This window comes from Triturus cristatus, chromosome 7 (assembly GCF_964204655.1).
Source record: "Triturus cristatus chromosome 7, aTriCri1.1, whole genome shotgun sequence".
Classification (NCBI taxonomy): domain Eukaryota; kingdom Metazoa; phylum Chordata; class Amphibia; order Caudata; family Salamandridae; genus Triturus; species Triturus cristatus.
In genome coordinates, this window is record NC_140590.1 from 815491748 (window position 1) to 815519603 (window position 27856).

Consider the following 27856-nt stretch of genomic DNA (forward strand, 5'->3'; position numbering starts at 1 on the left):
TGTTGGGGATTGTTGGGGATTTTGTGTTATGTTTCTGGTTATGGTTGTCCAACCCTGTCCTAATAAAATGGCCTTTTACGCTAAAGTACCTTGCGTGGACTGATTATTGCACGAGGAGGCCCCCGGGGGAAGTAAGACCAGCGGTCTAGTCTTCCCCCGGGGAGTTCGCGCAAGGGAAGGACAGGGGAGGAAGGGGTGGGATAAGGGGTGGGGTCGCAGGTAGGGATTAAAAGGGGGAGGAAGAGGAAGTCCTTCCTCTTCCTTTCCCCAGCGCCTCAGGGAGGGATAGTTAGTGGATCGTTGGCCACCCGCCCACCCGGCAATTACGTGACTAGTTGGTGAGGTCATGTTTTTTCAGCGTGCCAGTTTAGGACGGGTTGTGTGTGTGTGGGGCGGATTGGGGAGGGGGGAGGAGTCCATGACGGGCATACTCACCCTTCCGGGGAGGGGGATACTGGGGAAACGTGGGGGTGCGTCAGAGCAGTGGACGACGAATGGAGATGATGGTGGAGTTTTGGAAGAGAAGTGAGGAAGCGAATGGAAGTGAGAAGGTTGCGGTGTGAAGTGGGGATGGAGTAGTTGGAGTCTTGGAGAGTATGGGTAGTGAGGAATGTTGTTGTTGGGGATTGTTGGGGATTTTGTGTTATGTTTCTGGTTATGGTTGTCTAACCCTGTCCTAATAAAATGGCCTTTTACGCTAAAGTACCTTGCGTGGACTGATTATTGCGCGACGGAAGTAGCAGCCCCTGTTACAGAGTTAAAGCTATCTTCACTTGAAAAAAGAAACATCCCTTGCTTTTCTGGATATTGTGGTACAGTGCACTGTACTTTATGTCTTCATTTCAGACGGCGTAGGAAAACACGGAGTGCTAGCTCATAAAAACAAGTAACCCGAGACGAGAATCCTGAGACAAGAATGATGCTGCTTCGCGCTCAATTTATATGTTAAAAATAAGCTGGCAATGTCCTGCTGCAGTATAGAGAGGCGGGGGGAGGGGGGGATGCGGGGAGTGGAGGCAGACATTGGAAATCAATAGCGGAACCCGTGCTTTAGATGTAAACATCTTAAACTAAAGCGCGGGTGCTGCAATTGCTTCAAAAGTAAAGAAAAAGAGACAATAATTTTTTCTATTTCTTTACTTTTGAACCATTCACGGCACCTGCGCTTTAGCTTAAGATGTTTAACACTAAAGCGTGAGTGCCGCCATTGTAAGAAAAGTAAAGAAATAGAAAATAAATGATGGACGCCACTTTTTTTCTATTTATTTACTTTTGTTACGATGGCGGGAGTCACTTTTAGCGTTAAACATCTTAAGTAAGCTAAAGCGCGGGTGCCGTGAATGGTTAAAAAGTAAAGAAGTAGAAAAAATGATTTTCTCTGTTTCTTTACTCTTGAAGTAATTGCGGCACCGGCGCTTTAGCTTATGATGTGTAAAGCTAAAGTGTGGGTGCCGACATTATAAGTAAAGTAAATAAAGAGAAAAAAAGTAAAGCGGCAGCTTTGATGCAACGACATTATAAGTAAAGTAAATAAAGAGAAAAATAGTAAAGCGGTAGCTTTGATGCAACTAATAACAAGCTGTAAGCCGTGAGAAAGAGACGCCGTGCGCGTGCACATCTCCTGTCCGGGCAGGCACGGCACGGCAAACAGGAGAAGGGAAGCGCGAAGGCGGGGGGAGGGGCGGAGGCAGGTAGCAAGCAGGAGGAAAGACAGATGGCGCTGAAGGCTGGCGGTTCACACGTGCACACTCGCATGAAGGCAAGCTTGTCGCCAGCCAGCAGCACTTTGAAAACACACCTACTAAAGTCTCTCCGAGCAGCGCATGCGCGCTGACTCAGCACAACCTAAAAAGAACTATTGATGGACAGAATGCAGAACAATGTCATACATTCACCCCAGTACTGAGGACTGGGCCTAAATCCATTGTTTTTTTGCTCACCATGCCATTCCAGTTTGGACCCAGCCATATGCAAATCAGTCTTGACCCTGCGCATAATGGGAACAGTCCAGCCCGAACTGCCAGGCCAGGTCCTCCCTGTACTGGAAACAAGCATCCTAGGACCGGTTTCGGGATTTCACCCCTCTTCAGCCAGGATAGCTTGATTTTGCTTTGTTCGCCCTAAGTTGGCAGGGTATGCCCAGACGTGGGTCCCTTGCTCACTTTGCCACTGAATTCAAGCTAGCCTGGCTGATGATGGCTGAGGATGCTTGTTTCCGGTCCAGGGAATACATGGCTTGGCAGTTCGGGCTGGACTGTTCCCATGAGGCACAGGGTCAGACTGATTTGCATATGGCCATGTCTGAACTGGGGTGGCGGAGTGAGCTAAACAATAATGATGGATTAAACCCAGATCAGTTGACTGGGGGTGAGTGCTTGCAATGTTCAACACTCCATCCATCATCCCCTTTGGTTTGCCTACAGTGGGTTAAGGCATGAAGGAAAGGGGGGGGCTTATTCTCGCTCTATCTATGTTTACATGAACGGTGGGTCCTATGATTATGCCTCCTTGATACTCTGCGTACCACGTTGGGCAACCTCGTTCGTTTGCAAACAAATATGTCCATCAGGTTCTTGTGGACCTAGTTGGAGAGAAACCTCTCCCCCTTTCAAGGGGAAGTAACATCCATGTCTGCCAATGTACCCGACAGGCTGAAGGCACCGTGCGATCCTAATATAACGCCTACTCGTCCCAGATCATTGTGTAATGGTAGGGCAGACTGTATGTTTAATGGGGTTTGAGGCGAATGAGGACAACAACTAAAAAACAACAAAAAAAAGCCTCTTCAATTTGTATTAATCCGATTTTGAAGAGGCACTCAGTGAACCTAACAGCCATCCTCCAACGCTAGCCAAAGAGGAAATCATGTTCCTGCAGTATCCTAATGACATAGTGCTTTTTAGCCTAACCCCAATTGGGCTTCAACGCAGCATGAGTATATTAGCTAAGTACATGGATCGGTACAGGTTAGAACTAGATTTATCTAAATCAAAGGTAGTGCATTTAGTGGATGCCAAATACAAAAAAACTGCATGGTTTTTGGACGGGAAAAAAGTCGAGGCCATCGCCTCATACAAATATCTGGGATTTAAAATCCAGAGAAAACTGAGTCATAAGTATCAGCTCTTAGCAATGAGGGCCAAAACCCAAAATCTCATATATGGTTTCAAATCTTTAAAAAGGAAATTAAGCTGTTCATCTTACAGCCACCTACTATCTGTCATGGTGGCACAATTAATGCCTTCTGTCACATATGGTTGCGACATTATGAGGGGTCGCAAAATCTCAATTATAAATAGCATCCAAACAAAGGTTTATAAGAACGTCTTCTTCATTCAGTAATCAGCATCACCGGCTCAAGTCTGACTCGAGTTTGGTGTGACCAATCAAATATTCCGGAGTAAGAGTGCTTTTATTAAACTATGTGGAAGGCTTAGAGCATCCACAACCGACTCTATCGAGCACCTGTGCTGGAAAGAAATAGAAGCACAAAGAGAAAATAAGATACAGGGTTCCTGGAGCTGCTATTTAGCACAGGTTATTGAGGATCTTTCTGCTCAAGGAATTTGGAACTCAGGCATGGGGAAACTGGCCCTTAACAAAGCAATTAATCTGTCAACAAAACTCCTGACTAACATAACAGATGAAAACAGCTTATGACAAAGACGTCATGCCTGGACGGTGATTAAGTCATATGGTACCAGGAAACCTCAGGCCTAACTTTCAGCTCATTTCTCAATCATTTTTAAAAAATCAATTCATTAAATTACGCTGTGGTATGTGGGAAACAAAGGGTCTGATCCCTTCCTGGAAAGACCAACCCCCAAATCAAGACTGCAGATTGTGCAACTATAATCACAAAGCCCTAGCTCATATTCTCTGTGCATGTCCGAAGTCATTAAAAGAAAGAAAGACACTTTTGTAAGAAACATTTATTAATATGACTAAACGAACATGCAGAGAAGCTGTAACCACCTGGTTAGGAGGGTCTTTGATTCCTTTGGTCTGCAGTGGGGTAAAAATTATAAATATGTATCTAAAGGAATTGGGTTGTGTTCGAGAAGAAAAGCTATCAATCTAAGGCACTGTTTTTATGATGAAAATGGATTTTATGATGAAGACGAAGGTCAGGGTTGCAGCACTTTATGGCAAATATAACCTGGTCTTGATTTTATTGAGTGTAGAACAATGACCAACAATTTTTACTAATGTTTTTCATAGGTCGTTTTAAATAATGTAAATGAAATTCTTTCGTGTAATGGTTTGAAAAGGCAGAATATTTTAATAAAATTTGACTTGATTTGAAAAAGAAGCGAAGAGATCTAATAAGATCTGGGGGCCCGATTCACAGAACTAACTTAAGACAAAATCCTAAACTTACTACTTTTGGTATTCACAGAATGCACTTACTACTTTTGGTATTCACAGAATGGATTTATGACTACTAACTTTACGTCCGCACTCGGGCCGGAGATTCCGGGGGGACAGGAGCCATCACAGGCTGGGGGGGGGGGGGGGGGGGAACAGGAGCCACCAAATGGTGGTACAGGAGCCATCACTGGGGGGGGGGGGGCAGGAGCCATCACAGGAGGATCCACCAGGGTGGGCATGCAGTATTCTAGTACCATCTTGGTCTCTTCCAGGGTAGGGCTCCTCACCCCCTCCTGGACAAGACAACGAGAGGACAGGCTCTCTTTCTAAAATGTTAGTTTTGCCATCCCGCACTGTGATGTACAGTACTTAAAGGAGATACTCCAAGAGAACTGATTTAACTGATTGTCCTCCATACTTTGTTAATCAGTGTGGGTGCGATTGTGCCATTTTATTACATTATAGACTGCATGTTTGAAGAACCGAGGTTTGCTTACAATCAGTAATTAAGCTCTGTGAAGAGAACCACGTGCTGCCTCGGTGTAATCAGGCAGGACCGGTTCTACGATTTTTGGGGCCCTGGGCAGAAAGGGAATGTGGGAGGCCCCTCTAAATTGCAGAGACATGGCATTCAGGGCTGTTTGCATCTGAATAGATGCCCCTGCGCCTGAAGCTGCAGCCCCTCCCTCTCAGTCACCTTCAAGCACCTCTTAACAGCTCATCAAGGGCGGAAGGTGTGAGGGTTGCCATCCCGCTGTGCCTCTCCAATGCTGCTGGGTATTTGAGCTTTGGTACTGCGTCGGAGTCTGTTACACCCGACCTCAACAGCATCGGAGTCAAGAAGGGAGGTGGGTGGAAGCTGTGCCGGCTTTAGGGTTGTGCGACCGGTGCCCGGTTAAAATTACGGACAAATGGCGTCCGTTAAAGAATCCTTCACGGACAACGGACAGACGGCCAAAATTACGGACTGTCCGTGAAATTTACGGACGGTTGGTCACCCTATATCTGGAGGTAATGACAGAAACAGCAAAATTCCAGTTGTGCGGCACAACATGCTTAGCACAGGTTTTTAGCTTAGGTGTTTTTAAGCTGCGCCCTTAATCACAAGGGCCAAGTTTTAAGTGAAGTGTCCCATTCATAAAAGCAGTCAGTGTCAAAGGCCTAGAGTACATACAGATGCATGCCACACATTACATTTAAATAAGGAATTTTCACTCTAGCAAGGCAAAAATGACGTAGTAATCAAAATATAGAAAAGACTGAAATGTGGGAGCTGATCCAGGGAAATACAGTCGGAGCATTCGTGATAGATCAGTGAGCTGAAAGCATGCCACTGAACTATGTACTGATCTGCAGGTCACAAAGTTTGAATCCCACCAAACACATTCAGGATACCCTCCTTCAAAAGGTGGTAGTAACACATCCTTACTTAACTTATACAGGGCCATATCAGCAATGAGGTGATATAAAATGATCGCCGCTTTTGCGTCCGTTTTTGGGCGAAAAACTGCGATCATTTTATCTCCTAATTAGCAAGGTCACGCTATCGCGTGAAACCTTGCATTAGCACCCAGATTCTTAACGCCCAGCTTTGCATCTCTAATGAGATGCAAAGTGGGCGTTCCTGACCTGACATGACTGGAGAAATGTCGCTAAGCGACATTTCTCCTATATTCAAGACCCACGCTATGAAGCATATCGGCAAGAAAAGTAGCGATAACCCCTGTTATCGCTACTTTCCTTACGCCTGCTTCAGGACTGACTTAGCCATGATATCCTATGCAAGGTGGATATCATGGGTAAGTATGTGAGGCCCTATCATCAAGCTAATGCCAGACTTCGTGAGATTATCGCTGGGTTTCCAGCGATAATCTCACGTTTGGCAGTTAGCGCTAGGATTTTTATCGCTTTTGAGATAAGCGTTGCTAATAGCACGCTATCTCAGCGATAAAAATCCACGTTAGCCAGCGATAATTATCCTAGCGCTAAGTGCGCTTAGCGATAATTATTGCCGGTTGTTGCTGATATGCCCCACAGATATTCCAGAAAGTGCAAAAGCCACGAGGACTGGCAGTTTGACAATTACCATTTCTCCATCTACACTTCTATTAAATACAGGAGCGCCTCATTTTCACCCCGGAAAGGTCCATCATTGATGTAAAACTGCGAGTATTTCCTGGGCAAGAGATGTGCGGATATCCACAAACGAGTGTTTGAAAAGTAGTGTTCTACTTCTAGACGGTATCCCACGCTTAAATCCGAAAAGGCTGCCAACCATCTAAATGTACGCTGTCATTCTGGATGAATTTCCAACTAAGTGGACTTTACCATCAACAGATTTAAAATCCCGATTCTCTGAATTAGAATGTGATGTATCTATGAGTGAGCAGGGTGGGACTAGAAGAGGCAGGGTGCAGAGGAGTCAATGTGTGAGTGGAAGGATCAACTCGTGAGCAGAAGAAACCGGGAGCAATGAAGGCGCTGAGTTTTCAGAGGGGACAGTGATCAGAAAAGCAGTCAATGTTAGAGGGGGCAGGGAGAAGAGAATCCGAGTGTGAACAGCGTGTTAGCTGAAAGGATGGTGAGCACGAGAGAGCTGTGTATGAGCAGAAAGAACAGTTAGGGGCCGATTCCGATCCTGGAAAAAATTTCCCCGTACGAATCGTATCCGGATTTTTTTCCGTACGATTCGTACAAGTACCGTTCAAACTGGCAAGTACGATTCGTATGGGAAAAAGTCCATACGAATCGTATTGGGAAAATTCCCCCATACATCCTCGGGTCTGAAAACGTTTCCGACACGTCCCCGGACGATTTCACGTACAAATGTGAAAACTCAAGTCCGAGCGCGCAAGTACGATCCGTACCGGGCGTCCGATGTTACAACTGCATGGAAAAAACACCGTACGGACCGAACTCCCATAGCAACCATGGAGACATGTGCCCGCATACGCGCCAAACCCTCCCCCAGCCCCCGTATGTACGCGCCGAACCCCCAGCCCCCCGTGTAAGTACGGACCGTACCCCCACCCGTGTATGTACGGACTGTACCCCCACCCGTGTATGTACGGACCGTACCCCCAGCCCTCCCGTGTAAGTATGGACCGTACCCCCACCCGTGTATGTACGGACCGTTCCCCACCCGTGTATGTACGGACCGTACCCCCACCCGTGTATGTACGGACCATACCCCCAGCCCCCCCGTGTAAGTACGGACCGTATCCCCACCCGTGTATGTACGGACCATACCCCCACCCGTGTATGTACGGACTGTACCCCCAGCCCCCCCCGTGTAAGTACGGACCGTACCCCCACCCGTGTATGTACGGACCGTACCCCCATCCAGGTATTTACGGACTGTACCCCCAGCCCCCCGTGTAAGTACGGACCGTACCCCCACCCGTGTATGTACGGACCGTACCCCCACCCGTGTATGTACGCGCTGGGGGTCTGCTCCGTACATACACGGGTGGGGGTATGGTCCATACTTACACGGGGGGGCTGGGGGGTCCGCTCCGTACATACACGGGTGGGGGTACGGTCTGTACTTACACAGGGGCTGGGGGTCCGCTCCGTACATACACGGGTGGGGGTACGGTCCGTACTTACACGGGGGGCTGGGGGTACGGTCCATACATACACGGGTGGGGGTACGGTCCGTACTTAAACGGGGGGCTGGGGGTCCGCTCCGTACATACACGGGTGGGGGTACGGTCTGTACTTACACGGGGGGCTGGGGGTCCGCTCCATACATACACGGGTGGGGGTACGGTCCGTACATACATGGGGGGGTACGGCGCGTACATACAGGGGCAGGGGGGGTACGGCACGTACATATGGGGGCAGGGGGGGGTACGGCGTGTACATACGGGGGCTAGGGGGGTACGGCGTGTACATACGGGGGCAGGGGGGGTACGGCGCGTACATACGGGGGCTGGGGGGGTACGGCGCGTACTTCCGCAGGGGGGCTGGGGGTTCGGCGCGTACATACGGGGGCGGGGGGGTACGGCGCGTACATACGGGGGCAGGGGGGGTACGGCGCATACATACGGGAGCTGGGGGGGTACGGCACGTACATACGGGGGCAGGGGGGGTACGGCGCATACATGCGGGGGCTGGGGGGGGTACGGCGCGTACTTCCACGGGGGGGCTGGGGATTCGGCGCGTACATACGGGGGCAGGGGCTGGGGGTTCGGCGCGTACATACGGGGGCAGGGGCTGTGGGTTCGGTGCGTACATACGGGGGCGGGGGGGGTACGGCGCATACATACGGGGGCTGGGGGCGGTACGGCGCATACCGGGCCCCCTATTCCGCTGGCATCGCGGCGTACTTAGCTTTTCCGGCACTTTTTGGGTGCCGTAAAAATGTTGCCGTCCGGACTGCTGTGGGTACGAATCGTACTTGCTGGTACGTAAAAACAAGCCTACCTCCGTCCGGACATCACGTCTGGATCTCATTCGTATGTATTTTTCAGTCGGTCGGTGTTTTTTCCGACTCGTACGGAAATGGTGTTTCCGTACGAATCGTACTTGCAAGTTTGTAGGGTTTTTTTCCCCGGGTACGAGTCGGACGGAGAAAACGCTCCGACCGACGGTTCGTACGCGGTTTTTCCAGGATCGGAATCGGCACCTTAGTGTTCATGGGAGACAAGAAGGATAGGTTGTCAGTGTTTAAGCAGAGAGGGCGGTGTGCGTCCAGAGAGGTCAGCGAATGTTCAGAGAGAGCAGATGGTCACTGTGTAAGCAGATAGCGACGGGAGAAGAGTATCAAATCAATTTGTAAGGAGAAAGGAGGAGAGGGCAGTGGGTTCTCAGAGGAACAGGTAGCAGAGGTAGTGTGTGCCCGGGGGGAGGCAGAGAGAACGGTGGGGGCAGAGAGGGCTATGTATAAGCAGAGGAGGCAGCAATATCAGTTAGTGCTTAAAGGAGGCATGGGGGAGAGGGATCAATCAGAGTGTGTTTAGACAGGGCAGTGAGTGTTCAGAGGGGACAGGAATCACAGAAGGGCATTCTGTGAGCACAAGAGGCAGGAACAGAGGAGAGTAGAACAGAGATTTGGCAATTAAATTAAAAGCAATGTTCAGTCTTAAAATAGATAAAACTGCATTCGAGTAAGTGGCTAAGCCCTGCTCTCCAGTAACACCAGCAACTCTTCCAACCTAGACTTAACCCCTTCTGTGCCACACCCTTTCCCCCTCCTGTGCCGGGCGTTACATTAGTGGGTGGGGTTCATGACGAGATAGTCTCGTCATGGGCACAGCGTGACCGTGCTCCATGACGAGACTATCTCGTCATGGGCACTGAAGAGGTTAACAAGCACGGATGACGATGAGGGGGGGAGGGGTGTCACCAGCATGGGAAAGTAGTGAATAGGAGGGGGAAGAAGGAACACAGGCAAAACGCAAAGAAACAAAAAAAAGTCCCTGAAACAGCGTGATCGGAGGAGCGACACAAATTAAACTCAATTAATCTCAGTTTGGTCCAGGTGCTGGAGATGAAACCGGAAGTGATGCCTTGCCTGCGCTATCCAATTAGGAAGTAGAAAAGAACAAGAGGACACATGCAAGTTGTGTATGAAAGCGAAAGTGATCGGACGCGCTCTGTGTTAATCACGCGAGTAGTGCGTGCGCAGCAGTGATCGCGCTGGAAGGGAGGCGGATGGCGGCTGCACACGTGCACACTCGCGTGAAAGCAAGCGCTAGGCCGAATGTGGCAACACTTTGTAAACCTGTATACTAAATGTCTCTCCGAGCAGCGCATGCGCTGGCTCAGGCTAGACCTAAAAAAGGTTAGACCCAAAGGAGGAGTGGAAGGGGGAAGCAAAGGGAAGTGGACAGGAAATTGAAAGCTACAGGGAATAGGCGGGAGGGGGCAAGCAGTGGGAAATGCTCACGAAGTGGAAGCAATGGGCAGCGAAGGGGAAGGAGGGAGTAACATGGAGTGGAGGGATAAAAGCAGCATACAGAGTAGAAAAGCACACAAGATAGCACACAGCATTAGAGGGAGAGAGAAACACAGAGCAGGGGGCAGATATTTGGCGAAGGGAGAAGCCCACGAGGGAGAGAGTTGGAAAACACATGCACCCTCATGGAATGTTTAACCAAATAGAAAAAATAGTTCGCTATAAGTGAGTAGTAGAAGATGGATACAAGACAGTAACTCAAAAGGACGGTAAGAGGCTATGCTCCATGGGAGGGACAAAGACACTACGGATAAGATGTGAAGTCAAGCAGTCAAATAGGAAGAAAGCAAATTGAATTACAATAAAGTCAATCAATGGTAAGCAAAGGGCGAGTTTGAAGCCCACTCTAAGTTCTTTTTAAGTACACAATAGACCTTTCACAACCTGACCACTTGTGCAGCCTAGTAGATGAGACATAAAATGGAAAGAGCATTGGTGGTGATGACTCAAAAGTGAAACGCATACGTTTTACTGGGAAGTATGTTTCTTGAAGAAGTCATGTGATCACTCTATGGACAAAGTGTATCTTTCAGTTGACTGGGTCATAACATTTGACGAGCATGAAAAGAGCGGGTGGTAAATGGTTAAATTTCTGAGTATATTGGAATGTGGGGACTATGGGGGAGAGACGAATCAGAGGTGGTGATTGTCCAGAGGTGACTTGTAGGAGGGGAGGGGCCAGAGTAAGGCTGAATTTCAACAGAAATGTGCACCATAATAAATTAATTGAGATGTGCAAATAATCTCTTGGCGTGACTAGAGTTGCAAACAGATGATAATATTTATGTCTGTGTGTGTTTATGTGCAGGGTAGGACTGTGACAGAAAATAGGCCCAGGAGCCAAAATAAAAAAATTGCCCTTATTAGTTTTTTAGAGAGCTGAAAAAGTTGCCCATGTTTTCACATTGGAGCAGTTTGAGACTTGTAAATACAGGCTGTACAATTGTTTCCCGAGGTGTGGAGGACAGCATGGGTTTTAGCTTGCTTATCAGGGCAAATCAAGAGTAAATGCGGCCCAGGAGACTATAAATCCGGCCCATAGGCAGCCAAAAAACGGACCCACACACTGACCCTGTCAGACACAACACACTGCCTGCTTGCCCTATAATCCAGTCCGACTGTGCGTGTGTGGGGGGTTGTGTGTGCGTCTGTGCGCATGGGCTTGTAACAGACTGCTTCCTATACATAACATTGAAAATTTAGTTTTAGCTGAGCCTCTAATTCCATAAATATATTGAATGCAGGGAGAAGCTATCTCGTAAATAGATGTCATAGGTGGTACATCAACATGCACTCATTTATTTCTTTTTGGAGAACGCTGATTGTTGCTTTGCAGTTATTCCAAACACTGTCATTTGTCTTTCACTCTTAGATGCATGTCATGAGAGTAGTCTTCTAGGAAAAAGAATCCTCAAGAAATCTTCTAATGTGGAATCAAAGCGCTCTGTAAAATGCGCTTTAACTTACCTTGAATACTAACAACCACGGCATAGGGGTTACGCAGGTTGAGCGAACTTCTGAGTTTCACTTTTGAGTCATCACCACCAGTGCTCTTTCCAGTTGATGTCTCATCTACTGGGATGCACCAGTGGTCTGGTGGCGAAGGCACCATGTAGGTGCACTATGATATAGGCGCGTTTAATTTGATTCGGATATACGCATGTGGCGTCTTCAAAGCGCTAATTTGGCTTAGTCTCAGCATATCAAATTTAGGGCAATGTGACATCTACAAAATTAACAGAACACGGGCATTTCAGTCCATTCCGAAAGTAATTTGTATTTCCTGTTGTTTAACTCACTACTAGGCGTGCGACCCTTAGCGAGCATTGGAAACTCCGTCTCACACACACTCACAATTACTCACAGACATAGGCCTATTAATAAATGCAATTTTTTTTTGTATCCTCTCTGGGACTATTCTCGCTTTACTCAAACCTTCACATGAAGAAAGAGGGCATCCAAGGGTATGAGCATTCAGACTTGTCAGGCACAGCAGAATAGTTTACAATAGGAGAAGCCATCCAATATCGGTCACGGATATCAGGATTCTTGCAGGTTCGTGGGGAGGCAGGGCGCGCTAAACGTGTGTGTTTGTGTAGGTGTGAACACGTGCTCACACACATACCAGAACATACAAACAGGCATCTATGTGTGTTTTACATGATTGCCTTTTGGTCGGAAGCAAGCAGTTCTGGTTTTGTCAGGAAAGCAGGATATGCTTTTCATGAATAACAGATTTTTTGCTAAAACCTATTTTTAATACTTAATATATCTTGGCAAACACATATTATGTTTCATTAATGCATGCGACTGCCAAGAAGACAATGGGTGTTGGTGGTCAGCCTGCGTGCCTTTTGATCTGAATCAGAGGAGCTGCCGAGATGTTTCCTGTCATTCCCTTCTACTTTCCCACAAGCAGCAGCTGCACGGGTTCAGTTTTACAGCTTGATTGCTTGGGCCATACACTGTAAGATGTTTACAGTCGGTGAGTCGGGTGCCGTTTCATCTCGTACACAGGCCTCAACAGACCGTTTTAAGTCAGAACAGCTAAGTCAGTGGCAAGAGGTTGTGTTTCCTGTACAACAAAATTGTGTTACATGCATTGGATGGCGTATGCCAATAAATATACTTGTTTGGTACTTTCATCCGTCTGTGCTGTTATGTTATGTTAAAAAATATTTATAAAGCGCACGTTCACCAACGGTTTCCTGGCGCTAAGCGGAGTCGGTCAGTTGCAAAGCGATGAGAAGAGGAAAGTTCAGTTGTAGGCCTGGACAAACAGCCAGGTTTTGAGAGAGGTCCTAAACTGAGCATAGGAAGAGGACAGTCGCAGTTCAGGGGGGAGAGAATTCCAGAACTGGTTCGCCAGGATCGAGAATCAAAAACCTTTGTGTTTTTTACGCTTAAACAGACAAGGAGTTAATAGATTCATGTTTGCAGAGCGCAAGGCTCGAGAGGGGGCATAACGTTGTAGTCTGGACACAATAAAAGCCGGGCCGCAGTCTGAGAGAGCTTTATAGACAGTGCAGCCTAATTTGAAGAGACTGCGTTGACACACAGGAAGGCAGTGTAAATTTTTCAACAGTGGTTTCACATGATGAGATTTAGGTTGACCATATACAAGCCTCGCAGCTTGATTCTGCACCAGTTGGAGTCGGCGTAGTTGGTAAGCTGGGATGCTGGCGTACAAAGAGTTGGCGTAATCAATTCACGACATCACCAGGGCAAGAACAGCTTGAATCCGGGCCTCAAAGGTCAGATATCTGCTTATTTTACGAATTCTTCAAAGGTGAAAAAAACAAGCAGATACCACAGTATTAATCTGTGCCTTCATCGTAAGATCGTTGCTAATTACGATTCCTAAGCTTTTGACTGACTTGACAGGAGAAGGAGGGCATCCCAGAGAATGAGACCAAAAGTTGAAATTCCAGGGATTCCCTGAGCCACCAGTAAGGATCAGCTCGGTTTTGTCTGGATTTAACATAAGATGGTTGGCACTCATCCAGTTGCTGATGAATATCATAGTGGACTGGAAGCTTTCTATAGATGAGGGGGAAGAGCCGATGTTAAATACTAGCTGGAGATCGTCAGCATAATTAAATATAACCAGCTTTCTCTTTTGAAGGGCCAAGATCAAAGGAAGAATATATAAATTAAAAAGAAGGGGAGAGAGTGCAGAACACTGAGGAACCCCACACGTCAATCTCCTTTTCTGGGCCAAGAAGCTGGCGAGGCGGACCGCTTGAAAGCGGTCACAGAGAAATGAGGAGATCCACTCCAGAAGAGGACCCTGAATCCCGGCGCTCTCGACCCGGTCGACCAAAAGATGGTGGTCGACCGTATCGAACGCAGCCGAGAGGTCCAGGAGCACCAGGGCTTACATAGAGCTCTGTTCGGCCCCCCTTCGTAATTCATCAAGGACTGCCAGAATAACAGACTAAGTGGAATGTTTGAGTCTAAAACCAGCTTGATGAGGGTCCAAGTAATGTGATTTCTCAACAAAGGTGCTGAGCCACTTGAGCTTCCAAGATTTTTCCCACAAAGGGCAGCAATGAAATGGGGCGAAAATTGCTGGGAATGGAAGGGTCAGAGCCAGTTTTTTTTTAAAATAGGTACCACTTCGGCATGCTTAAAAAGGTTGGGAACAATACCCAGGGTAAGGGAGTTATTAAGAAGAGACATAGGGGGTTCAGGGCAAGAGAGAAAGACTTCCCGAAGAATAGAGGGAGGACAACTATCTGAGGGAGATCCTGACCTAACCTTCTTAAGTAAGAAGAGGAAAGCTTTGTGGGTAATACGAGGGAAGCGGTCCAGGTGGTGAGGATTAATATTTGAGCCACAGAAATCCACAGATGCACGGGGCTGAGGAATACTTGATTTAATGTTAACAATTTTCTCGATAAAGTAGTTATTGACTGAGTCACATAAAGATTGTGAGGGAATGGGTTTTACGGTGACGCGGTCGGGTTTGACAAGTTCGTCCACTATTGAAAAAATATCTTTGGCCTTGTTGGTGGATGCCAGGATTTTAGAAGAATAATATTCAGATTTAGTTCTGATAATGGCATTTTTATAATCTTTAACTGCTGTAGTAAAAGTGAGCTTTTTATGGGGGCAGTAGTCCTGTTTCCACTTCCGTTCAGTTTGTCGCAGGGCCAATTTCATGGCCTTCAAATTGTCAGAAAACTAGCACTGTGCATCATGGGGTCTTTTGTTTTTAATTGTCTGTAACGGAGCAATACTGTCTCTAGCCAATTCCAGCCAAGTGTTAATGTTTTCTGCCTGGGAATGAAGGGAGACCGCTGTGCCGAAGGGTTGAGATGCCGCTAACATAGTGCTATATTCTTTGGTATCGACCCGGCTCCAGTTCCTGGCCATGATGGTAGCAGGGGGAGAGAGTTTAGGAGCAGGGGTACACAAGATGATAAAAGTAATGAGCAGGTGGTCTGACCATAAATAGGGGAAAATACATAGGTTGGCTATCTCTAGATTAGAGGTTCAAACCTGGTCTAGGGTATTTCCCTTGGCGTGAGTGGGAGCTTTAATATGCTGGGTGTAGTTCATACCTGTCAGTAAATTGGTAAACTCGGCCGAATGAGAGCTTTCCCGCACATTGTTAGGCCAATAGTTGAAGTCGCCAACAATCAGTACTCTCGCATGATTTATGGCCAGATCAGCAATGGCTTTACTCAATGACTGTGAAAAGTAGGCATAAGTACAGGAGGCCTATTAAATACGGCACAGACAAAGGAAAAGTAGTCGGACTCGAGTTTAAGCAAAAGATAATCAACTAATGGGATTCGCAGTGTAGCAAAATAATTACATTTGTGTTTGTGAGAGATTACAGCTGCCACGCCAACTCCGATTCTATTTTCTGACCTATTGGACCGGAGAATATAGTAATTATCTGGGAGTGCAGCTAAAATGTCAGGACGAGATTCTTCCGTCAACCAGGTTTCAGATAAAAGAAGAATGTCAGGTTTGTTAGAATCAGGAAAATAGAAGATCTCAAGTTGGTGTTTCACCATTGATCGGGTATTAAGATAACAGATGGACAACTGCTCCTGTCCCAGACATTTGGGACTGGATAAAGGAGTAGGGGGTACGCTGGGCATGCTAGGCGATTTCAGGGCGGAAGGGATAATAGGAAATATACAATCGGCGCTCTTAAGGCTTAAGATCCCCAAAAGGTCTAACATGTTCTGAATGTGAGGATCAAGAGCCCAATTTCCCCAAAGGGTTTTAAGGTCAGAAGAAGAATATTCCACTGGGCTGGCAGAAGCTAGGGCCCCAGGCCCCGACCGGCCGTGGACGGGCACAGACGGGCTTGCCTTTGGCACGCCCACTGCGCGCGTCCACTGCACGCTCGCACTTCCATATTGTTTTTATGCTCCCCCCACCCGAAAGTTAGAGGCTTTCCCCGGCTGGACCGCCAACCACCACCAAGATGGCGCCGTCCCAGCGAGAGGCCCGAGCAAGCTGAATCCTTGTGACACCCTCTCCGCTCAATCGGAATAACCGTGGCGGACCGGAGGGTGCAGCTCAACAGACATAACAGGTCATTTAAAAGTATTTGCAGCAAACACAATACAGAGTACATTTAAAACTATAACTAGACAAAGTTGTAGGGAATAAAAGCAGGAAATTAGCAGCAGCGATTAGCTAGTTGCAGTACAACAGATTAGTAATGCGTTTTAGCAGTAGACAGCGTTTATCAACCAACCGTCTGTGCTGTGTGAGAATGCAGCCTGGTTTTGCTTTCTTTGTCATTAGCAGGGCATGCTCTGGAAATGAGGTGTATTTCGCAAGTGCGCACAAAGATATGAATTCTCACAAAGCTTGGACCTTGGTAACATTAATGCAGGCCTGTGCCTCAACACTGCAATACTTTAACAAAGCTTATCCATGTTGTGGGGAAACCAAGGCCGTGTACTAGACAATGGATGAGTGCAACAACAGTGTTACTGGATTCATACTGTGGCATGTCTGCAAAGGCACAAAGTTAATCGGAATATGTCAAATAAGAGATGCAGTGAGGGAGTGTGGCACTTCAAGGAGTAGTAAGTGTGTGCCGCGCCGCCATTTTAGGTTTCCTCATTGCGAGGGTTCAGCCGTTTATCGAGGCCTCGTTTCTGTAGTATACTAATAACCTGGCATTGCCTTTCTTGCATGAAAAGTGGGATCAACAAAAGAAGGGACTGTGTCACGTTGCTATTTTGACTCCACGCTGAAAACCTCATGAAGATCCTCGTGTGTTGCGATAAAATGGAAGTCGGCTTGGACACATGGCATCGTTTCCGCACACGATGGCTGGAGCACTCTTGGATGCTTTGGGTGTGCGGCATTGTAGCTGGTTTAGTTTAGTGCAGCCGCTTGTTTCAATAATATACTCAGAGAACGGGTTAAGTGCGCTGTATGCTATGCAAGGGTAGTCTGCCAACGCACTGCTCCCTATGAATGCATTGTATTAATGTTGCCATCCATGGCTGCCTGAGTGTAACCTGTTTGGATTAAGTGTGGCACATTCCGCATATATTATTAAATAACGGAGATATGGCAGTTGTGTGGTATTCAAATGCACCATCTTTTCATGATGTGATACAGTTATTGGTGTGCATTGCATTCAAGTTGCATGTCGACAAATGAACTAACAGGCGGCTTCAATACACATCTTGGAGAAATGCTAAAACAGTATAACTGAAGCTCGTCGCAGAGCACCGAAAACAGTTCAATTCTAAACACTGTGAAATATGGCCCTGGTCACAATGCTACAGCCGGCCACAGCTTGCAGTGCATGTGCGCGAGTGGTGCGCGCGCAGCAGTAATCACGCCATATGACGCCTCTGCTCAAGCGCGCGCCCGCGCACATGCACTGCAAGCTGTGGCCGGTGGTAGCATTTTTTGAAGCCCTCCTTACTTAAGGTCTCCACCAGACCAGCGCAAGCACTGGGTCAGGCGAGACCTAAAAAGTGCTGGTACTCAGTACCAGACAGTAGCGGCCAATTTAAAGCACTGGATACGGTGCATTCCTGCATTGTTCTTTTGCCAAAGGGCAGCGCAGCAAGATACCTTGCAGCGCTTCCCTGTGCCAAAACCTCATAAAAGCGTCGATGATTGCTGATGATCCTTATCGTCTTTCTGAAAGCTTGCATGCCTCTAGGCAAGGACCTCCCACCCATTCAAGATTTTTTCCTTAAAATAAGTGGGGGATTATCAGCTGGGGTGGGCTATACTTAATGTAAGCCTTCTCCTTTGGTGATATGCTCTCCGTTTGGAAGTGTGCCACATACTGCAATAAAAGAAAAAGTCAATAATTCATTGAATGCTCAGCACAAAAGAGATGAATTGTAGTAACACAAAAGACAATAAAGTGGCAACTAGCTTTTATTTTTGTTGTCTGCATTACCACTTCTATTTTTACCCTGGATATAAAGTGGCTTCTAAAGCTGGAGCCTGATTAAACACTAATATGTTGTTAAGCGCCCGAGGTTTAAGTTATTACTTTTTTGGATGGGATGAACAATTACATAGATCAGGACATCGAGGGGCATATTCTCAAGGAGCTATCGCCAAGTTAATGGCACTTTGTTGCAGCCAAAGTCGCGATAAATTTATCGCCCCATTCACAAACTGGTGCTACCAGCCCATAGCACTAGTTTACCAGCGATAGCAGCTGCAAAAAACATCGCCACAGATGACCGCCCCAACTATCGCTAATGAGATGCAGAGTAGGCGTTCCCGAGCAAAAAGCTGCAACAACACCACTTCGCAACATTCTCAACGACCAGCCAGATCGGCGATACGACCACAAAACATGCGATAAGGCAGGTTAGCAGCAAGAAATTGACACCTGCTCTGACCTGGTGTAAAGTCGGATGGCAGCCGGCACCAGAAAAGGGAGCCCAGCCCACAGCCACACCTGAAGAACAACAGATGCCATGGAGCTACACATCATGCAGCTCGGAGCCCCAACAGGCCCACAACACCCACCGCCACCACCACCTGGGCTGCCACCACCCCCTGGGGCCCCCCGCACCACCCCTCCAGACCACCACAGAGGCAGCGCAGACACACCAGCTTCACAGACGTGACACCAGAGTATGCCTTGGCCCACTACAGGCTCAAAAGGACTACCATCCTCCGCATCCTGAACATCATTGCCCACAGGCTGACGGTACCTACACAGCGGATGACCAACATCCCACCTCAGACAAAGCTGCTGGCTGTGCTGCACCTGTTGGCCTCTGGTACCTTTCAACCAACAACAGCCAGAGTCGGAGGGGTTTCACAGCCAGCCCTATCAAAGTTCCTCAAACCTGTCCTGGATGCCATCATCAGCTTGGTACCCCAGTACCTATACTTCCCCCACACTGCGCAGGAACAGCTGGAGACCGAGCAAGGTTTCCACGCCTTAGCTGCTTTCCCACACGTGTTGGGGGCAATTGACTGCACACATGTCCTACTTGAGCCTCCTGCCGACATTGCACACAATTACCGCAACAGAAAGCACACGCATTCCATCAATGTGCAGGCAATAGTGGACCACTGGGGACTCTTCACCAATGTCGTCGCCAACCAACCAGGCAGTATGCATGATTCCTACATCTTCCGACAGTCCATCATCAACCGGCGCTTCTAGGATGGCATCCACGGAAATGCTCTGCTTGTTGGTAAGTACCAAATGAAAACACCACACACCTCAACTCCACAATCATGCAACTCACAACTCTGGGAATGCACATGTTACAAACTCACATACAACATGCCAAACAACATGCCCACCTACCAGACACAACAGCACAACTTACTGTGGTAACCTGGGCTAGCCCTGTATACAAGCCATCAACGGCATGGCATCTCAGCCACACAATAGCAGATTGTGGGGAGAGGTGGGAACCAGGCATGTGCGAAGGAGGCAAGTGTCCCATTAATAAGCATGTACACAATGCCAAGTGTGGTGCGGATGTGCTGGCCAGACTGCAGTATGCAGACCACACACATATCCATGTCGACACACATCACTGGTGTACGGAGTGTAGTGGACAGTGGATGCAACCATGTCACCCAGCCAGTGGTGTAGACCTGGGACATGTAACCGTGTCGTATCTTCATGTGAGTGTAAGCGGGGTGGACAGGCGCATGACAGTACAGCGTAGGGGTGTGGCTCCTCCATGCGTGGATCTGGGTGTGGTGCAGTGTGGGCCTTGCCAAGGATGTGGCTGATGCGTGTGTCTCTGTTGTAGTGTCTGCGCCACACGTCACGCAATCAACAATGTTGCTATGTGGCATGTCCCCGGTGTGCGTGGTCGGCCGAAGGGGTACATGGGGGAGGGCATGCCCGCTCGGGGTCAGGGATCACACATGCCAACTGTTGTGTGTGTCGCTATTAGCACAGCATGAGCCAAAGATGTACCCTCAACTGCATGCCAAGTTCAGCCAGGCAGGTGCTCTACATCTGTGTCAGCACTGTCCTTGCAATGAGCTTACACACACGTGGCCGGCCACATTCTGCGCAGTATCATCACTGTGTCGTACTCAGGCTTGTAGACATGCGCAGACAGGCATGTCACTGGTGTGCAGTAGGGGTGCATGTGATGTAATCACGCTGCGCACACTAGTGAATGTGCTCGGAGGGAGGTGCAGCAGTGAGGCTACGCAATACACAGTGATGTAGCTCATTTGCAACACGCAGTACATGTCATACAGGAATCACTAAGTCACACATATCACACACCAATGAACCATTGAGCCTGCCAACACATCATGTAGTATGTAATTGTGACTCATGTCTCTCTGCACTGCCACAGGTGAGCAAGGATATGCACTCTGCACTTAGATGAAGACACCCCTCTGAGCCCCGAACACACAGGCCCAGAGGCAGTACAATGCGGCCCACAAACGCTCCAGGGGCATCGTGGAGCGCAAATTTGGCGTGTTGAAGTCGCGCTTCAGGTACCTGGACGTCACAGGAGATAAGCTTCTGTACAGCCCAGACCTCGTGTGCAAGATGATCGTTGCATGTTGTGTGTTGCACAACATATGTGTTCGCAGCAAAGCCCCATGGATACGAATGCCAGATGCACCGGATGATGATGATGAAGTTGAGGCAGGTGGACCACACCCCAAAGCAGCCGCAGCAGGAATAGCCTGTAGGGACTACATCATTGACAATTTCTTCTCTGGTTGACGTCACATTCTGTGCGTCCTTCGCAGTAATGGCACAGTACATTGACTAAAAACCAAAGGAAATGATGGACGGAGTGTTGAACATTGCAAGCACTCACCCCAGTCAACTGATCTGGGTTTAATCCATCACCGTTCTTTAGCACACTCTGCCACCCCAGTTCAGACATGGCCATATGCAAATCAGTCTGACCCTGTGCCTCATGGGAACAGTCCAGCCCGAACCGCCAGTGGGCTAAAGAACGGTGATGGTTTAAACACAGATATGTTGACTGGGGGTGAGTGCTTGCAATGTTCAACACTCCGTCCATTTCCTTTGGTTTTGCTTTGTTCGCCATAAGTTGGCAGGGTATGCTCAGACGTGAGTCCCTTGGTCACTTTGCCACTGGATTCAGGCAAGCCTGGCTGAAGACGGCTGAAATGCCAGAAACCGGTCCTAGGAAGCTTGTTTCCGGTCCAGGAAAGACATGGCTTGGCAGTTCGGGCTGGACTGTTCCCATGAGGCACAGGGTCAGACTGATTTGCATATGGCCATGTCTGAACTGGGGTGGCAGAGTGGGCTAAAGAACGGTGATGGATTAAACCCAGATCAGTTGACTGGGGGTGAGTGCTTGCAATGTTCAACACTCCGTCCATCATTTCCTTTGGTTTTTGCACGGTACATTGACTGGCACAAGCGTGCATGCCACTCATCTGTACAGGCACTTCATTCAGACAAGTGTGGGTGCGACATGTTGTGCTGTCAATTCAGGGATTTGTTGATGGATGGTGGTTGTGTCACCTCTGTGCAGTGAGGGAGGCTATTTATTGTGTCACATATTCGAACTGCCAGTTCTGTGTGTCACAGTTGTTACGGTATCCCACTCTTCGGCGTTTCACATGTGTCCCAAATCATTCCATTTTGGCTGTCATTTGTTGCCTACAGGTGGCAACAGGGATTCTTTTGTGCTCTGATATGTGCCGCCATGATGCAGGGATGCACCCTGTGACTCAAGTCCCACGACATGGGCAACATGTATGTAAGGGGGAGTAACTGCCCCTACATTAGTCCGTGCTTTCATTCCTGTTTGGTCATGGACATGGCACGTCGGTGTGCAGGGGGTGTTGTTTGTCACTGCAATGTGAGGGGGAGATGCGGTTTCACAGTGTGTACCATGTTTGTTTCAGCATTGGCGCAGGTTACATACTGAATCAATGTGCATTGTGGCTGTTTGTGGGGAAATGCCTATCTGATTTGAACAATGGTCATTTGTTCTGCATCACAGCTGTGGGGTTGTGCTTGCACGTTGTCATCTCACTGTTTATTTACTCTGCTTTTATGTTGCATGTTCCCGGTAGATGCGTGGGGTTTGCAGGCCGGTCGCTGGTTTTCGGTGCTTTCTGTACCGCGATTGGCCTCATCGCAGGATTTATTGCGTTCACGTTTTGCATTTTTGCGGCGTGGCGTTGATTTTAACGCGGTCAGTTGACGCGTCATCTGGTGACTATTGCATGGTACCGCCTTGTTGAGAATGTTTTGTTAACACAGTTATTTTCCCACGATAGACTGCGATGTTAAGAGTTGCGTTAAGCTACTTTTGCGATGGTTATCACACGTTCTTGAGAATATGCCCCTGAGGCGTGTCCTTAGCATGAGAAAGGTTAACTTCACACTGTGAGTTGCAAACAAAAACACATCTGCCAAAGCATCCTTGGGAAGTCATGGTGCCACAGAAGTGCCAGGGCACTCCCAGCCTCTGTATTCCTACAGCAGGGAGAAGGCACTGTTGGAAGAAAGCTGCAGCATTGTGATTGGCTGAGCGCCGTGGTTTGGGCTCAGACGGGGACAGGGGGCCTGGGCATGTTCTACAAGCAGGCTGCTATGCACCCAGCATGGATAACATGCTAAAGTGCGCATGATTGTTGGGCCAGCCCGAGATGGCTGGTCAAAGCATCATGCGCACTTTAGTGTGACCACCAGTCCTCCCCTGCTCTATCAGCAGAGCAGCCTTGTCCCGCCCTCATGCTGCCGCAGCAGGGAAGAATAAAACGATAATAACATCACGTTATTATCATTTTATTTTTCCTTTCTTTTACTGTTGCACAGGAGCAGTGGGGCGGCACTCCTGCGCCTTAGCAGAGGAGCCACCACTGCCCTATGTCTGGCCTGTCTCAGATTTTGTTTCTCAAAATCTGGTCACCCTAGAAATGGTGGGAGTGAGCGCACTTCTGAAAAAGCTCCCGCTCCGGGGGTTCTGTATCAGCGAGATTACACTACTGTAGTGAGCTCACAGCGCTGGAGGACTATATCCGGGAGATGGCAGTGGTAGGGGAAGCACTGGAGGCTCACTGCAGCCACAAGGCACCGCAAGGCCAAGGGGAGCTTTGCACGTGTGCAATCCTGCAGCACTGACACGCCTCTGCTGGAGAACGGGCGCATCATGGTGTCCTAAAGCACAGGGGCGGTGGGTGAGATTTTAAAGTGGTGGGGCGCAAACGAATTAGCATACAGCACCGTAGCGAGCGAGCGCAGCGAGCGAGCCCGAACCCCAAAAGGGGGGTTTGGGGGGGTTACCACCCCCAAGAACATTTTGAAAAAAAAGAAGAAAAATCGTGCATTTTCAAGCAAATTTGAGAAAGCAGGAAGGTTAATAAAGCAATTGTGAAAGTGCAGTTATTACATTAATAGATGGCATAACATAGGTAGCTGCTTATTCAGTATTACCACAGATCTTCATACATTCTGTCCTATTATGCTCAGGTGCTGAATTCAGACTATAAGACTCATGGAAATCTCAGCTCTAAGAGTAGAAGAAGTTGCACAGCAGTGTAATGGTTGCCAGGCTCGTTCCGCAGGAGCGTCAGGAACTTGAAGAAAAGTCCACAGTCTTCCCCTACGGCCTTCCGACTCTATTAGACTCTAGAGTAACGAATGGCACGCAAGGGGAAAACAGGGAAACAAAACAAGGAAAGGCGGGGGAAGAAAAACAGTCTTACAACATACTGAATATTAGACTCTAGAGTAAGGAATGGCAAGCAAGGGGAAAAGAGGGAAACAAAACAAGGAAAGGCGGGGGAAGAAAAACAGTCTTACAACATACTGAATATTAGACTCTAGAGTAACGAATGGCAAGCAAGGGGAAAACAGGGAAACAAAACAAGGAAAGGCGGGGGAAGAAAAACAGTCTTACAATATAATGAATATAAAAGAGGCAGCGCAATGCGCTGTTACCGTGATTCTGGTTGAGCTGAACTTTGTACACACACTTCACATAGGTCCACGCAAGTACCCCAAATATAAATGGTATAAAGGTTTTCGCAATTTGCCAAGGGGAAAGGTTTGATAGGCAACACAAGCAACGAATCGTTCACCCTGCGGGAGACAGGTCCGGCCAGTGAACAAAGGTGAGCAAATCTGTGTAGTCTCCAAATAGAACAAACACTACAAAACTTTTAAAAACAGAGATAACAATGCATTTCTTACCTCAATCAGAATTTTTTGTATTCAAACAAGTAGCAGCATTCACTTTTTTTTTTTTTTTGAACCAACTTTTATTGATTTTAACGGTCGTGCAAAAGTCCATACACAGCTTGTTCGCCTACAACCACAATGGCCGGCAGCAGGTGACACATCATTGGCAGGATCAGGGGCATATGCATTAACACAAGTAACATTATCTATAGCCCAGGAGCCGGCCCCCACAGAGATGTTCACTCTCAGAGGCGCTCGCCTTAGTGTCGTCAAGCCCTCAGTAGCCCTCCCGCCCAGCAACTCTGCAGGGGCAGCTCATAGAGGCCGGAAACCACGGCCAACAAAATGTCACAACTGTCACGGGCCAGCCGGGCAGGCAGCGTTAGGGTAAGACAGCAAGGGCGCCCCATTCGTGCAATGTAAGAGTCACAGCATATTATAGCGAGTATCGCCTAGGAGAGCCGCTGTACAAGTCCAGTAACTTTCATCAATGATGTACAGGGCAGTATGCAAGTCAACTTCCGGCATGTCTCCCATTGCTAGCGTAACTAGGGGTTGTGCCCTCCACCCCGATATCCCGCCGCCATGCCGGGGTGGGGATGTCGCCCCAATCCCTGCATCAAAGATTGCCAATGCGGCGACCAAACAACCAGGAGAATAGAACAAGGGAAAAGTGAGGGGGTGTGGACCATCGCAAAGGGCAACAGTCATGGCGAGGGGGAAGGGATGTGCGCTCAATTATCATCCTCCGATGGGGGCCTTTCAGGGTGTGGTCCGCTGATAGCAAGGTCTCCTCCCTTCCTTCCAGGCCGGCTTTCACTAGTGGATTGTGCTATACACCCTCTGCGGGAATCCAGTACCCTCCCGGGTCCGTGGGGTCCAGCACGTCATCAAAGAGCTTCAGGGCTCTAAGTCGTGGCGGCTGCAGCATTCACTTTTTGTAGATGAAATCCGCACGTCTGTCTTTCAGTGTAGCAAACTTGTCAATTACTTTCATGTTGAAGTCCGGTATCTTTTGGACTAGCTTGCTCTCTACAGATAGCATCGCCAAAGCATTTAGTCTTTCCTCTAGCATGGTGTTCCTGAGGAATGTCTTTATGCGCTTTAAGGCTGAAAAACATCGTTCAGCTTCTACTGTTGTCATTGGAGTCGTAATCACAATTTTTAGTAAAGTCACTGTCTCTGTAAGTGAGTTTTCCATATGCAGTTTATGAATTAAACTCAGCAAAGTCAAGGCGCTTGTGGCCTTCCGGTACACAGGCATTCCGTAGAGTACAGTTAACTCAGTTCTCAGCTGCTCTTTTTTGAGCATAGGATATGCTTCCACAGCCTGATTCAGAGCACGCTCAGGGAAGGATTCATCATATTGTGCAAACTCTTTACTTTGCAATAAAGTCGCACTCACCAAATGTTTTGTGAACGAAAAACGTTCTTTCGCCTGCACAATTACAATGTCACATATCTCCTTTCCAATTCGAACCAGAGAGGTGATGTTTTGTCTGCGGTTTGCAAAAACAGAATGCTCCGGCAGTTTGCTCTCTAAATCTTCAACCCCATCTCTCACTTTCATAATCTGTTGTACAAATGCAGATGTATTGGCTTTCACAGAGACAGTATCTAGGTCTTTTCTTTGCAACTGATCGTATAACACATCAACAGGAATCATTATGTCATGAAATAAAAACAGTAAGAACTGAAACTCTTTGTCTTGTAGTGTTCTAATAAAGCCATGGGCTTCATTCTGACTTGTGTGATCAAAGTCTGCTCTGGATGCTATGGCGACAAAACATTTCTCAAGGCCCTCCCTCTGTTCAAAGATTAAGTTGACTGTACGAATGTGAAAGTTCCAACGAGTTGAGGATCCCCTTGGTACGCTTTTGTCCACAATCTCATGAAGGGCTTCTGTTCTTTTGGGGGAACGTGTGAAGAATGCTGCTATGCCTCCGATATCCTGAAAGAAAACTCGTGTCTCTCTGATCTTTGATACCGCCTGTTGCATAATAAGATTGAGTTGGTGGGCGTAACAGTGCACAAAATGAGCATTAGGGTACACATCTCGAATTCTCTTCTGAACTCCACTAAGGCTCCCACTCATTACGGATGCACCGTCATAGCTTTGTGCGATAAGTTTTTGTTTTTGAGGCAGGTCCGGGAAAATTAAGTCCAGTTGACACAGTATTGCTTCAGTGATGGTTGCTGCACTAGAGTCACTTAAATGCGTGAAGCCATAAAATCTTTCCACAATGTTTCTGTCACTGTCAAGGTACCGAAACACTAACACGGACTGTGTTTGAGTGGACACATCAGTGGTGTCATCAGCCTGAATAGCCACAAAGTCTGTGTTTCGCAACTCTTGCACAATATGGCTTCTTATAATTTCGAGCATACAGTCAAGGAGTTCATTTTGTATTGTATTAGAGGTGCCCTTAAAGACTGTAGCATGTGCAAAATGTCTTTCCAAATCCTGGTCTATGGTTGACATTAAATCCACTAGGCCTCGGAAGATCCCGGGTTTTGAGGAAGTTTCCGATTCGTCATGGCCTCGCAATGCCAGTTCGAAAGCACCACAGAAACGAATGCAATCAATGATCTTGGATAGATTTTGTCTGTTCTTATCAACAGCTTCATTGTGTTTTTGAATGGATTTGCGATACGCATCATTTATCTGCTGCTCAATTGGTGCGTCTTCCCCCAACATTCCCAGTCTTGTCAGGTTTTCCAGATGATTTCTTGTGAGCGCATGCTTCTTTATTTTTTCAGCGATGTGCTTCAGGTCGACCATTCCTTGCCGTGTCCAAGAAAAGTCACCGCCAAACAGCAAGCAGGGGAAGCAGAACAGAGAATTTCTTATAGGGCACCCTGTAAGCCAATCAGCTTTTGTGTACCAGGCATTTGAGAATGTACGTTTTGACATTTTTCCTCTGTCCTGGGTAGTTTGCTGTAGGTTTATTTCAGGCTGATGAGGTCCCAATTCTTTTAACTTCAGTTTTTGTTCAAGTGGCCGTGACTGGAATGACTTTGTAATCAGCTCTTGTACTGTATTCATGATGGGGTGTCGGGTGTTGCTGGCCTTACCAATATATATATATATATATATATATATATATATTAAAGAAACCTGTCAATAATCAAAGTACAACGTATAAGGTGCAGTGCAATAATATCAAATTTCAGTATAAATACATTATACATATATCTTGTGCATTATCCTACTACATCTCAAATGACTGCTAAAAATAGAGCCGTACTGCCTCCTGCCTCTCTGTGCCATAGTGGTTGCTGGAGGCACTGAAAGACACTGCTTGAGGGCCTTGAGAGTGACCACATGACATACATGCTCTAACTACGATGTAAAAAAATATATAGCATCAGTTGCCTACCTTTAACAC